Here is a 12,652-nt window from a genome sequence, read left to right as displayed (position 1 = left end):
CTTATATAGACAGGTTTGTGCCTTTCCAAATCATGTCCAATAAATTTAGTTTTCCATAGATGGACTCTAATGAAACATCACAAGGATGATCAATGGAAACAGGATACACCTGATCTCAGTTTCGAGTCTCATTGTAAAGGGTCTGAATACTTATGTAAATAAGGTATTTCTGTTTTTTAAGTTTAAAAAATGTGCAACATTTTCTAAAAACCTGTTTTCATTTTGTCATTATGGGGTATGATATGTAGATTGCTGAGGATTGTTATTATTCTTTTTTTTTTTTTAGAATAAGGCTGTAACATAACAAAATGTGGAAGAAGTCAAGGGTTCTGAATACTTTCCAGAAGGCACTGTATACTAAATAATATGTGTGAAATTAGTTTTGACTTAGAATGGAATGGACCGTTATGGTGCACCTGTCTCAAATGGGGGCAGCGGGAAAAAATACATGTCATCTATTCAAGTATGGAGGACGCTTTTCCCGCGGTTCATTTTCATGCCAGCCAGGTAGGCTATACTCATGTTGTAAATAGAAGCAATGTGCTTAATATTAGGAAAGCTGAGAAATAAATATAGTCGGCCTAGCCTATAGAAAGTTGATGGGATCCTCCTCTTTTTAGTAGAGGCCATCACTCTGTTTTCTCACACAATTGCATAGCCTATAGAAATGTTGCCCAACATGAGCTCATGGGCTCACATTAAATCTTAGATTTTCAATTACATTTGCTTTGATGTCAGAGTGATTTAGAGAGACAATTGAGTTCTGAGTACCAGGCAGTTAACAAGTTTGGTAGGCAACTTATGACAACCAGCATCAGAGCTTGGAGAAGCCTAGTTACCTTGACTAAACAGTCACGTAGAATTTGACTGTGGTCATGACTTGTGACCGCCGGTGTGGCGGTAATGCGGTCACCTTAACAGCCCTAGGTTAATGTCAAGGCCAGTGGTTACTGGTTAGATATTTTTGAGGTCAGAGTAAAGGACAGTGGTTACTGATTAGATATTGTCAGAGTAAAGGTTGCCACTCCTCCCAGATCTAACTCACACGGTAACCTAGAGATGGCATGATACAGTGCTTTCAGAAAGTTTTCACACCCCTTGACTTATTTCACATTTTGTTGTGTTACAGCCTGAATTCAAAATGGATTACATCATCTACACACAATACCCCATAATGACAAAGTGAGAACATGTTTGTTGAATTTTCTGCAAATATATTGAAAATGAAATACAGAAATATCTAATTTGCATAAGTATTCACACCCCTGAGTCAGTACTTTGTAGAAGCACCTTTTGGTGGTGATTACAGCTGTAAGTATTTTTGGGTAAGAGCTTTGCACACCTGGATTGTACAATATTTGCCAATTATTATTTTTAAAAGTCTTCAAGCTCTGTCAACTTCATTGTTGAGCAATGCTAGACAGCCATTTTCAAGTCTTGCCATAGATTTTCAAGACGATTTTTAAATCAAAACTGTAACTAGGCCACTCAGGAACATTCAATGTAATTTTGGTAAGTAACTCCAGTGTAGATTTGTCCTTGTGTTTTAGGTTATTGTCCTGCTGAAAGGTACATTAAAAAGCTCGCCAGTCCTTGCCGATGAAAAGCATACCCATAACATGATGCAGTCACCACCATGCTTGAAAATAGTATTGTGTATTGTGGAGTAACTGCAATGTTGTTGATACATCCTCAGTTTTCTCACATCACAGCCATTAAACTCTGTAACTATTTTAAGTCACCATTGTCCTCATGGTGAAATCCCTGAGTGGATTCCTTCCTCTCCTGAAACTGAGTTAGGAAGGACTCCTGTATCTTTGTAGTGACTGGGTGTATTGATACACCTTCCAAAGCCAAATTAATTACTTCACCACGCTCAAAGGGATTTTCAGCGTCTGCTTTTTATTTAATTTTTACACATCTACCAATAGGTGCCCTTCTTTGTGAGGCACTGAAAAACCTCCCTTGTCTTTGTGGTTGAGTCTGTGCCTGAAATGCACTACTCGATTTAAGGGACCTTACAATTATCTGTTTGTGTGGGGTACAGCGATGGGGTAGTTTATTAAATAATCATGTGAACCACTTATTGTCCATGCAACTTATAATGCGATTTGTTAAGCACATTTTTACTCTTGACCTTATTTAGGCTTTGCCATAACGAAGGGGTTGAATAAGACATTTCAGCTTTACATTTTTTATGAATTTTCTACAAATGAAATTGCACTTTGACATTCTGGGATATTATGTGCCACACAATCTTTAGCACTTTACCCCGGGGCGGATTGGAGGCTGAGTTCAGGGTCCAGGTAGCCACTGGGAGTTCCCATCTCCCAACACACTTAAATCATCCTCCAAGAGACTCCCACCCAATAAGCAACTAGATCAGCTTAATAAGCACTTTACCCAGGGCTGGATTTGTGGCTGGATTGGACCCTGTATGCTTGACACCAGATTCATAATTAGCCTAAGTAATAGCCCAACAAGCATGCCCTGTACTACTGGCCAGGGGTCTCCCTTGTAAAATATAAATAAATAGGTCTCCTGACCTCAATGAGACTTCCTAGATAAATACATGTTAAATATAACATGGTATGTTGTGTAGACTAGGCTGGATTCAGCCCATGGAGATAACAGTCTGTATGTCTGTCTACTGTAGACTACATTGAGCTTAGTATGCTTCAGTATGTGGTGCAGGGAAAGAGTTAACAGTGTGACTCCTATACATGTTGTGTCATGCTTAGGCAGCCAAACCAGTCCCTCTGTACAGTACCTCCTTCAAATGAGAGCGTGAAACCAGCACAGATTCACACAAAGGGAAATTCTCCCCCGGAGGCAGGAGGAACCCGTGGTTTTAGCAACAGTAACTACAACAGACAGGCTGGGACGGGTTCAGGGACATCTGTTTAACTTAGTGGCAACCTCTGAGAATGGGAGAAGCCTTTCACTTTGAGAGAAAAGAGAGAGGGAGGGAGGAAATACAGGGAGGGGACAACTAAGTGGGGGGAGAGAATTTTTATGGCCATATTTTGTGTGAACGAAATTGAAATTGCGCACTTTGTCATCCGTAATGTGGGTTACGTTCTAACCCGTCTCTTCTACTGACGGCAGTGTGTTTTACTGCTTCCTGGATTTTCCTTTCCACAGAGACTGTAGCCAATGTGATAGATTTATATTCAACAGAGGAAAAGTAGGCCTATGATTTCCCAATAAGTAGCTTAGAAGTAACTCTTAACATTAGAATACCTTGAGCTCACTTTTCCTTTTGTTTCGGATTTATAGTCAAACCAACGGGGGTGTCTCTACCTTACTCCTAGAATACCTTTTTCCCCGATTTGGTTTAGATTCAAACCATCAGGGGTGTCTCACCAGTCTCCAAGAGCATTTTTTTTATTTTTTTATCACGATGGTATTGTTTTCCTGTTTAGAGGTGGGAGTTCACTGACAAATCACCTATAGTAGCCCAGAGGAGAGGACCTCCCTAGCACCTGTGAACATCTGTTCTTGAGGAATAACTTACCCGATGGCCAATTTCCAACAATCTCCGATGACAGCTGTCCATTCAGGTAATTAGATATTTCTGGATGTGAATTTTCTGTTAAATAAGCTTGAACTTGTTGATAGCTACTTGGATAGGAACCCAACCCACTAGTCAACTCTAAGGCCCTCGAGCTGCAGTTGAGTTGACTTCATAGTTCGTACAAGTTCATTTTTGAAGCTGTGGGATTGGAACACTTGTGTTGTTTTTCTCTCTCTCTCTCTAGCTCTCTCTCGTTCTCTCTCGCTCTCTCTCATTCTCTCCCGCTCTCTCTCGCTGTAACCGAAGAGAAGTGAGGGGGTGGCTGTCTGCTGCTATCTCATCTGCAGCATGTCTCCACCTCCTCTCTCTCGTTTTCTCAGTTTTTTTTGTTAATTACTTGACACATTGGAAAGAATTATCTTTTTGTTTTCTCATGATTTGGTTGGGTCTAATTGTGTTGCTGTCCTGGGGCTCTGTGGTTTGTGTTTGTGAACAGAGCCCCAGGACCAGTTTTACTTAGGGGACTCTTCTCCAGGTTCATCTCTCTGTAGGTGATGGCTTTGTTATGGAAGGTTTGGGAATCGCTTCCTTTTGGGTGGTTGTAGAATTTAACGGCTCTTTTCTGGATGTTGATAAGTAGCGGGTATCGGGCCTAATTCTGCTCGCATGCATTATTTGGTGTTTTACGTTGAACACAAAGGATAGTTTTGCAGAATTCTGCATGCAGAGTCTCAATTTGGTGTTTGTCCCATTTTGTGAGTTCTTGGTTGGTGAGCGAGCCCCAGACCTCACAACCATAAAGGACAACCATAAAGGCTAATGGGTTCTATAACTGATTCAAGTATTTTTAGCCAGATCCTAATTGGTATGTCAAATTTTATGTTCCTTTTGATGGCATATAAGGCCCTTGCTTTGTCTCTCAGCTCGTTCACAGCTTAGTGGAAGTTACCTGTGGTGTTGATGTTTAGGCTGAGGTATGTATAGTTGTTTGTGTGCTCTAGGGCAACAGTGTGTCTAGATGGAATTTGTATTTGTTGTCTTGGCAACTGGACCTTTTTTGGAACACCATTATTTTGGTCTTACTGAGATTTACTGTCAGGGTTCAGGTCTGACAGAATCTGTGCAGAAGATCTAGGTGCTGCTGTAGGCCCTCATTGGTTGGTGACAGAAGCACCAGATCATTGGCAAGTAGTAGACATTTGACTTCAGATTCTCGTAGGGTGAGGCCGGGTGCTGCAGACTGTTCTAGTGCCCTTGCCAATTCGTTGATATATATGTTGAAGAGGGTGGGGCTTAAGCTGCATCTCTGTCTCACCCCACGGCTCTGTGGAAAGGCCTTGCGTTTTTTGCCAATTTTAACCACACACATTGTGTACATGGATTTTATAATGTCGTATGTTTTTCCCCCAACACCACTTTCCATCAATTTGTATAGCAGACCCTCATGCCAAATTGAGTCAAAAGCTTTTTTTAAATCAACAAATCTCTCTCTCCCCCTCCCCAGTAGACTTTATTGACATGGCAAGTTAAATTACTTACATTGTCAAAGTATACATATAACACAACATGGTGGGACCAACAGCAAAAAGGCATCAATCATAGTAATAGTGGAAATGGGATTACTATTAACAGCAACAACAATATTAATGAGAAATAGTAGTAAATAAAAGCAATAGTAGTAGACCAATCTCCACATCTTTCTCTCTCTGTGTGTTTGAGGCTACCTCTTCTAGGACCATGTGCTTTATTCAGACGGTTTAGTTTTTTTAATGCGTTTCAAACCCACTGCTGTTTATCAGACACCACATGGTGACTAATGCCAACGCTAACGCCACCTACCTGCCTGCTCTGAAAAGTCCCTGTGTGTGTCTGTGTTCTGTGTGTTTGTGTGTCTCTGCCTCCAGTGAAAATCCTTCCAGTATTTCTCAGAATATTCCTTACCCTTTAATAACGGAACTAAATATGGTTTTCATTAAGTGATGGCCAACAGCATTTACCTGTCAGAACGGAGGCATCCTGTTCTGAGCCAAGGCTGAGTTGGTGTTCATTAGACAGCTCCCAAATGTCTCTCAGCTGAACTCAGCCACCCACTCTGACATTTAGAACACTAGGCTGCCTCCTGATGCCAGTAGGTCTGACATCACTAGGCTGCCCCCTGATGCCAGTAGGTCTGACATCACTAGGCTGCCCCCTGATGCCAGTAGGTCTGACATCACTAGGCTGCCCCCTGATGCCAGTAGGTCTGACATCACTAGGCTGCCCCCTGATGCCAGTAGGTCTGACAACCTGACTGTGCTATGTTGTGTGTGTGTGTGTGTGTGTGTCTGTATGGGCTAGTGTAATGGCGACTATTTCCATAATTTATCAAGCCGCTGGACTGAATCATTGAGCCTGAAATTGTTGACCATTTTAGAGTGAAGAGCTCCCCACTAGACCTGACATTGGAATGCACGTGGACACACACACACACACACACACACACACACACACACACACACACACACACACACACACACACACACACACACACACACACACACACACACACACACACACACACACACACGTACACACTCTCCTCCTTGCTCCACAGGTGAGTTCAGCAGCCCTGCGCTCCAACATCACTTCCTGGAAGCTTGGTAGAGCAACGTTGATTTTGGCTTAGAAAGGGACACGTTGGCGTACGACCGACCGGGACTGAGGGGAAAATCAGAGTGGGAGACGCCCAGCCGCCTTTCATTTGTCCTTCGTCCTCGCCAGCAACAGAAACCTGGAACGGAGGGAGGGGTCCACTGCGGTCATGAAATGGTCCAATGGTTGGACTGCATGTTGTTTTGAGACTTGTTGAGGAATCATGACACAGCGAGGGAGGAGAGAGAGATCTGTGTATCTGATTGACTTCAAAGAATGTGTAATTCACAGAGAAACACTGCCTCTGTGTGACGTGAACGCACTGCGATCTGTTTTCTCCCGGGCTCTGCTTAAAATGTGATGTGGGATAGCTAATTCTCTGTTTAGGATGTGATGTGGGATAGCTAATTCTCTGTTTAGGATGTGATGTGGGATAGCTAATTCTCTGTTTAGGATGTGATGTGGGATAGCTAATTCTCTGTTTAGGATGTGATGTGGGATAGCTAATTCTCTGTTTTAGAATGTGATGTGGGATAGCTAATTCTCTGTTTAGGATGTGATGTGGGATAGCTAATTCTCTGTTTAGAATGTGATGTGGGATAGCTAATTCTCTGTTTAGAATGTGATGTGGGATAGCTAATTCTCTGTTTAGAATGTGATGTGGGATAGCTAATTCTCTGTTTAGAATGTGATGTGGGATAGCTAATTCTCTGTTTAGGATGTGATGTGGGATAGCTAATTCTCTGTTTAGAATGTGATAGCTAATTCTCTGTTTAGAATGTGATGTGGGATAGCTAATTCTCTGTTTAGGATGTGGTGTGGGATAGCTAATTCTCTGTTTAGAATGTGATAGCTAATTTTCTGTTTAGAATGTGATGTGGGATAGCTAATTCTCTGTTTAGGATGTGATGTGGGATAGCTAATTCTCTGTTTAGAATGTGATAGCTGTTTAGAATGTGATGTGGGATAGCTAATTCTCTGTTTAGGATGTGATGTGGGATAGCTAATTCTCTGTTTAGGATGTGATGTGGGATAGCTAATTCTCTGTTTAGAATGTGATGTGGGATAGCTAATTCTCTGTTTAGAATGTGATAGCTAATTCTCTGTTTAGAATGTGATGTGGGATAGCTAATTCTCTGTTTAGAATGTGATGTGGGATAGCTAATTCTCTGTTTAGAATGTGATGTGGGATAGCTAATTCTCTGTTTAGAATGTGATGTGGGATAGCTAATTCTCTGTTTAGAATGTGATGTGGGATAGCTAATTCTCTGTTTAGAATGTGATGTGGGATAGCTAATTCTCTGTTTAGAATGTGATGTGGGATAGCTAATTCTCTGTTTAGAATGTGATGTGGGATAGCTAATTCTCTGTTTAGAATGTGATGTGGGATAGCTAATTCTCTGTTTAGAATGTGATGTGGGATAGCTAATTCTCTGTTTAGGATGTGATAGCTAATTCTCTGTTTAGAATGTGATGTGGGATAGCTAATTCTCTGTTTAGAATGTGATGTGGGATAGCTAATTCTCTGTTTAGGATGTGGTGTGGGATAGCTAATTCTCTGTTTAGGATGTGGTGTGGGATAGCTAATTCTCTGTTTAGAATGTGATAGCTAATTCTCTGTTTAGAATGTGATGTGGGATAGCTAATTCTCTGTTTAGAATGTGATAGCTAATTCTCTGTTTAGAATGTGATAGCTAATTCTCTGTTTAGAATGTGATGTGGGATAGCTAATTCTCTGTTTAGGATGTGATGTGGGATAGCTAATTCTCTGTTTAGGATGTGATGTGGGATAGCTAATTCTCTGTTTAGGATGTGATGTGGGATAGCTAATTCTCTGTTTAGAATGTGATGTGGGATAGCTAATTCTCTGTTTAGGATGTGATGTGGGATAGCTAATTCTCTGTTTAGAATGTGATGTGGGATAGCTAATTCTCTGTTTAGAATGTGATGTGGGATAGCTAATTCTCTGTTTAGAATGTGATGTGGGATAGCTAATTCTCTGTTTAGGATGTGGTGTGGGATAGCTAATTCTCTGTTTAGGATGTGGTGTGGGATAGCTAATTCTCTGTTTAGGATGTGGTGTGGGATAGCTAATTCTCTGTTTAGAATGTGATAGCGAATTCTCTGTTTAGAATGTGATGTGGGATAGCTAATTCTCTGTTTAGAATGTGATAGCTAATTCTCTGTTTAGAATGTGATAGCTAATTCTCTGTTTAGAATGTGATGTGGGATAGCTAATTCTCTGTTTAGGATGTGATGTGGGATAGCTAATTCTCTGTTTAGGATGTGATGTGGGATAGCTAATTCTCTGTTTAGAATGTGATGTGGGATAGCTAATTCTCTGTTTAGGATGTGATGTGGGATAGCTAATTCTCTGTTTAGAATGTGATGTGGGATAGCTAATTCTCTGTTTAGAATGTGATGTGGGATAGCTAATTCTCTGTTTAGAATGTGATGTGGGATAGCTAATTCTCTGTTTAGAATGTGATGTGGGATAGCTAATTCTCTGTTTAGAATGTGATGTGGGATAGCTAATTCTCTGGAGTTAAAATAAAAAAGTATTTCTTTGGGGGAAAAAGAGAGTAAAACTGACATATGCTAGCCAGAAACCCTTAAAAGGGTGGTTGTGTGTGTGTGTGCAATGTGCTGGCAATGCCTGGGCTTTGCTTGTGCAAACCATTAATGTAATGGTTGCCAGGCAACGGAGCAGTATGAGTCTTAGTGTGCAGGTGACGTTCCTTGTGTCCTACTGCGGGAGCCTCCTAGGATGAGGGAGAGAGAGATATGGCGGAGGTAGAGAGAGAGAGGGAATGCTGGGAATTCAGCAAGCCAGAGTGAGTGGAGAGAAAATAGTGGTGCAGGTCGGTGGGGAGATTATAGCTAGAGAAAGGGGGGATGGTACTGTAACTGTAGAGAAGGGGGCGGGGGGGTTGGGAGGGATGGTACTGTAACTGTAGAGAAGGGGCGGGGGTGTTGGGAGGGATGATACTGTAACTGTACAGAGTGTGCTGTGGACGTCAGCTTAGATCCACCGGACAGGAAGGACAGCCATGCAGTGTTACCCACAGTTTCTGCTCCACAGTGACTTACTTGGAGAAAGAACAATAACAGCTAGTCTCCTCGCTGGCAACGATGACATGCTCATTTGAGTCCATGATTTCCTCAGCTGGAGTTTAAATTCACCACTTTCTTCCTCGATTCCTTATTTGTCCATTCACCATCTCTGGTCCAATAAGGGCACCCCTCATCCTCAAATACTGTAGCACTGATTCATTGACCCGTCAATGTATTGTGTGTTTTTTTTAGTTTTTTTCATGCTCCATCGCTGCTTCCCAAAATGGCTGCCTTAATCCCTACATGGGTCCTGCTCAAAAGTAGTGCACTATATAGGGTATGTTGTGCCATTTGTGAAATAGACTATGCCAATGACCCATTGGCCATGTTGGTCATTACTATCAATGAGACACAGTTAGCTTGCCTGACTCTAATAGCTGAGCCGATACTTAATTTAATGTTGAATGCAAACAGAACACACATTAGACAACAGTCTGACACATTTAAAGAGCCATTCCATACAGAGGTCATGACATTGAAGTGCAGTGTTCTGGATGGATGCACTGCAGCAGTGGTTGCCTGTGCTTACATGAACAGACATTAGCATATGTAAGACTGTATGATACAAGCACAATGACTCCAGTCTTACATGCACACACTGGTTAAAAATAGTGCACTACCTAAGGAAAAGGCTGCTTATTTCAGACACATCTTCAGTTTACTGTCGCACATTGTCTGCTTAGACGGAGTAACAATTAGGTCCCTGGGAAAGGGAAGTTGTAGCCTCGCCCTGCAGCAAATGGCTTCGTGAACATCTTTACCTGAAGACTTACCTATACAAAGGGAATGTCAATTTACCCAGAATACCCTGGTGTCCATTAGTGATTATCCCATCGCCTCTCCTCATTGGCTCTCCCAGACTTAGATTTTTTTAGCCACCCAGGATTTGTCCCACATGGATCTCTATTCTCAGCATAGTGTACTACTAATGACCACTACCTCACCAAAAGGGAATATATATATATATATAAAAACTGGGTGATTCGAGCCATGAATGCTGATTGGCTGACAGCCATGGGATAATGGACCGTATACTACGGGTATGACAAAACATTTATTTTTACTGCTTTAATTACGTTGGTAATCAGTTTATAATAGCAATAAGGCACCCCTGGGTTTTGTGGTATATGGCCAATAAACCACGGCTAAGGGCTGTGTCCAGGCACTCTGCGATGCATCGTGCCTAAGAACTGCCCTTAGCCATGGTATATTGGCCATATACCTTATTGCTTAAATATAACTCCCAAACGCAACTCTTGACCTGGAAGCCAGTTCCACTGTGTTTTGTCCTTTGTTCTCCTCTAATCAGGGACTGGTTAGACCTGGGACACCAGGTGGGTGCCATTTTAATGATCAGGTAGAACAGAAAACCAGGAAGCTCTAGCAATGTTCCCTCTAAGCGCGTGCATTTCTAGCCATCTTTAAAAAGCGAGTCAGGTAAAGAGCTTTTTTTTCTTTTTTTTCTTCTTAAATGGACAGGCTTGAATAAGCTAAGTAGCCAATAGGCAGAGGGTAACGTCATTTGATTCTCTGTAATTGTGGTATGGGGATAATAAAGTGGTTTCTTGCATCAAACACCACAACATTTCCAGTCACCTCCTTGTCTCAAGTGGATAAACAGGTTAATGTCAAGCCCTGCATGTTTTTTTCAGTCTCATGGAATGTAGTCCTACATTGAACATCACACATTGGCTGCTACTGTAGGTTGAATGATAGAACAGCTATTTCCATGTTAAAATGTTATGGGATGCATTTTCTCCATTGTTTTTGATGGTAGGCCACTCTGGTAGGCCTACATTATGATCAAATAGACACAGCAGCCTACTTGACCACTGTTTAAACTGTAACTTAAAGCAGGTACAGCCTCAGTGTTCACGGTAAAACTGTAACTTAAAGCAGGTACAGCCTCAGTGTTCACGGTAAAACTGTAACTTAAAGCAGGTACAGCCTCAGTGTTCACGGTTAAACTGTAACTTAAAGCAGGTACAGCCTCAGTGTTCACGGTAAAACTGTAACTTAAAGCAGGTACAGCCTCAGTGTTCACGGTTAAACTGTAACTTAAAGCAGGTACAGCCTCAGTGTTCACAGTAAAACTGTAACTTAAAGCAGGTACAGCCTCAGTGTTCACGGTAAAACTGTAACTTAAAGCAGGTACAGCCTCAGTGTTCACGGTTAAACTGTAACTTAAAGCAGGTACAGCCTCAGTGTTCACAGTAAAACTGTAACTTAAAGCAGGTACAGCCTCAGTGTTCACGGTTAAACTGTAACTTAAAGCAGGTACAGCCTCAGTGTTCACGGTTAAACTGTAACTTAAAGCAGGTACAGCCTCAGTGTTCACGGTTAAACTGTAACTTAAAGCAGGTACAGCCTCAGTGTTCACGGCTAAACTGTAACTTAAAGCAGGTACAGCCTCAGTGTTCACGATAAAACTAACTTAAAGCAGGTACAGCCTCAGTGTTCACGGTTAAACTGTAACTTAAAGCAGGTACAGCCTCAGTGTTCACGGTTAAGCTGTAACTTAAAGCAGGTACAGCCTCAGTGTTCACGGTTAAACTGTAACTTAAAGCAGGTACAGCCTCAGTGTTCACGGTAAAACTGTAACTTAAAGCAGGTACAGCCTCAGTGTTCACGGTTAAACTGTAACTTAAAGCAGGTACAGCCTCAGTGTTCACGGTTAAACTGTAACTTAAAGCAGGTACAGCCTCAGTGTTCACGGTTAAACTGTAACTTAAAGCAGGTACAGCCTCAGTGTTCACGGTAAACGCGTGCTGGAAGTTAAACAGAAATTTCACAACGTTCAAGTTTGCGCTCAGCAGACCTGAAATTTGCTCAGTGCCCTAAAACATTTAGAGTGAACATTGGGCTCCGGACCTCGTAGTGTAAGAGTTCAATACCCCTAATATAGGGAATGGGATGTCATTTGGGAAGCAGCCACTGTGTTGTGAGGCAGGACATTCTTAGGACAATCGTTTTCAAGGTCCAATTGAATCAACTTGAAGGATCTCTGTAATATGCAGAACATCAATCTATCTAACGTTTATTGTGAAGGAATTGCTCTCCACAGGTTTCTTTTATTGTTAACAGCTGCTTTGTTTTAATATTTGTTGTTGTAATGTACTATTCAAGGTCCCTTTTTGTAAAAGGGTAGGAAATTAACAGCACACCAAGCAGTCTAACATGATTGTCTATAGAGAATTGAACTGGTATGTTGCTTGTGTAATGTACTGAAGTTATTCCTGGCTGGTTTTGTAAGGATTTAGAGAAGGCTGTTATCAGGTCCAGTTGATTGACGCTCCCTCTGCGATGGACAACATGACAAGCTCTCTGACATAATGAATTGAGAGAATTGTTTGTTTTGTATTGAGTGGCTGCTGCATTGTTGTGTAATGT

The 12,652-nt window shown here is 41.7% G+C and overlaps 1 long non-coding RNA gene across 2 annotated transcripts; it reads left to right on the top strand.

Annotated features, from left to right (window-relative positions):
* Positions 1-5,022: 5,022 nt before the first annotated feature.
* On the top strand, positions 5,023-8,726 carry LOC120022865. Of its 2 annotated transcripts, none has more exons than XR_005472642.1 (2): positions 5,023-5,721; positions 5,794-8,726. It is a non-coding gene; the product is annotated as an uncharacterized LOC120022865 (long non-coding RNA). The 2 variants fall into 2 exon arrangements; XR_005472641.1 differs by having other exon boundaries at positions 5,023-5,757.
* Positions 8,727-12,652: the final 3,926 nt, after the last annotated feature.

The sequence above is a fragment of the Salvelinus namaycush genome, chromosome 27 (genome assembly GCF_016432855.1).
Source record: "Salvelinus namaycush isolate Seneca chromosome 27, SaNama_1.0, whole genome shotgun sequence".
Lineage (NCBI taxonomy): Eukaryota > Metazoa > Chordata > Actinopteri > Salmoniformes > Salmonidae > Salvelinus > Salvelinus namaycush.
The sequence above is the reverse complement of the archived record's forward strand: the minus strand, read 5'-3'. Positions and strand labels throughout refer to the sequence as shown.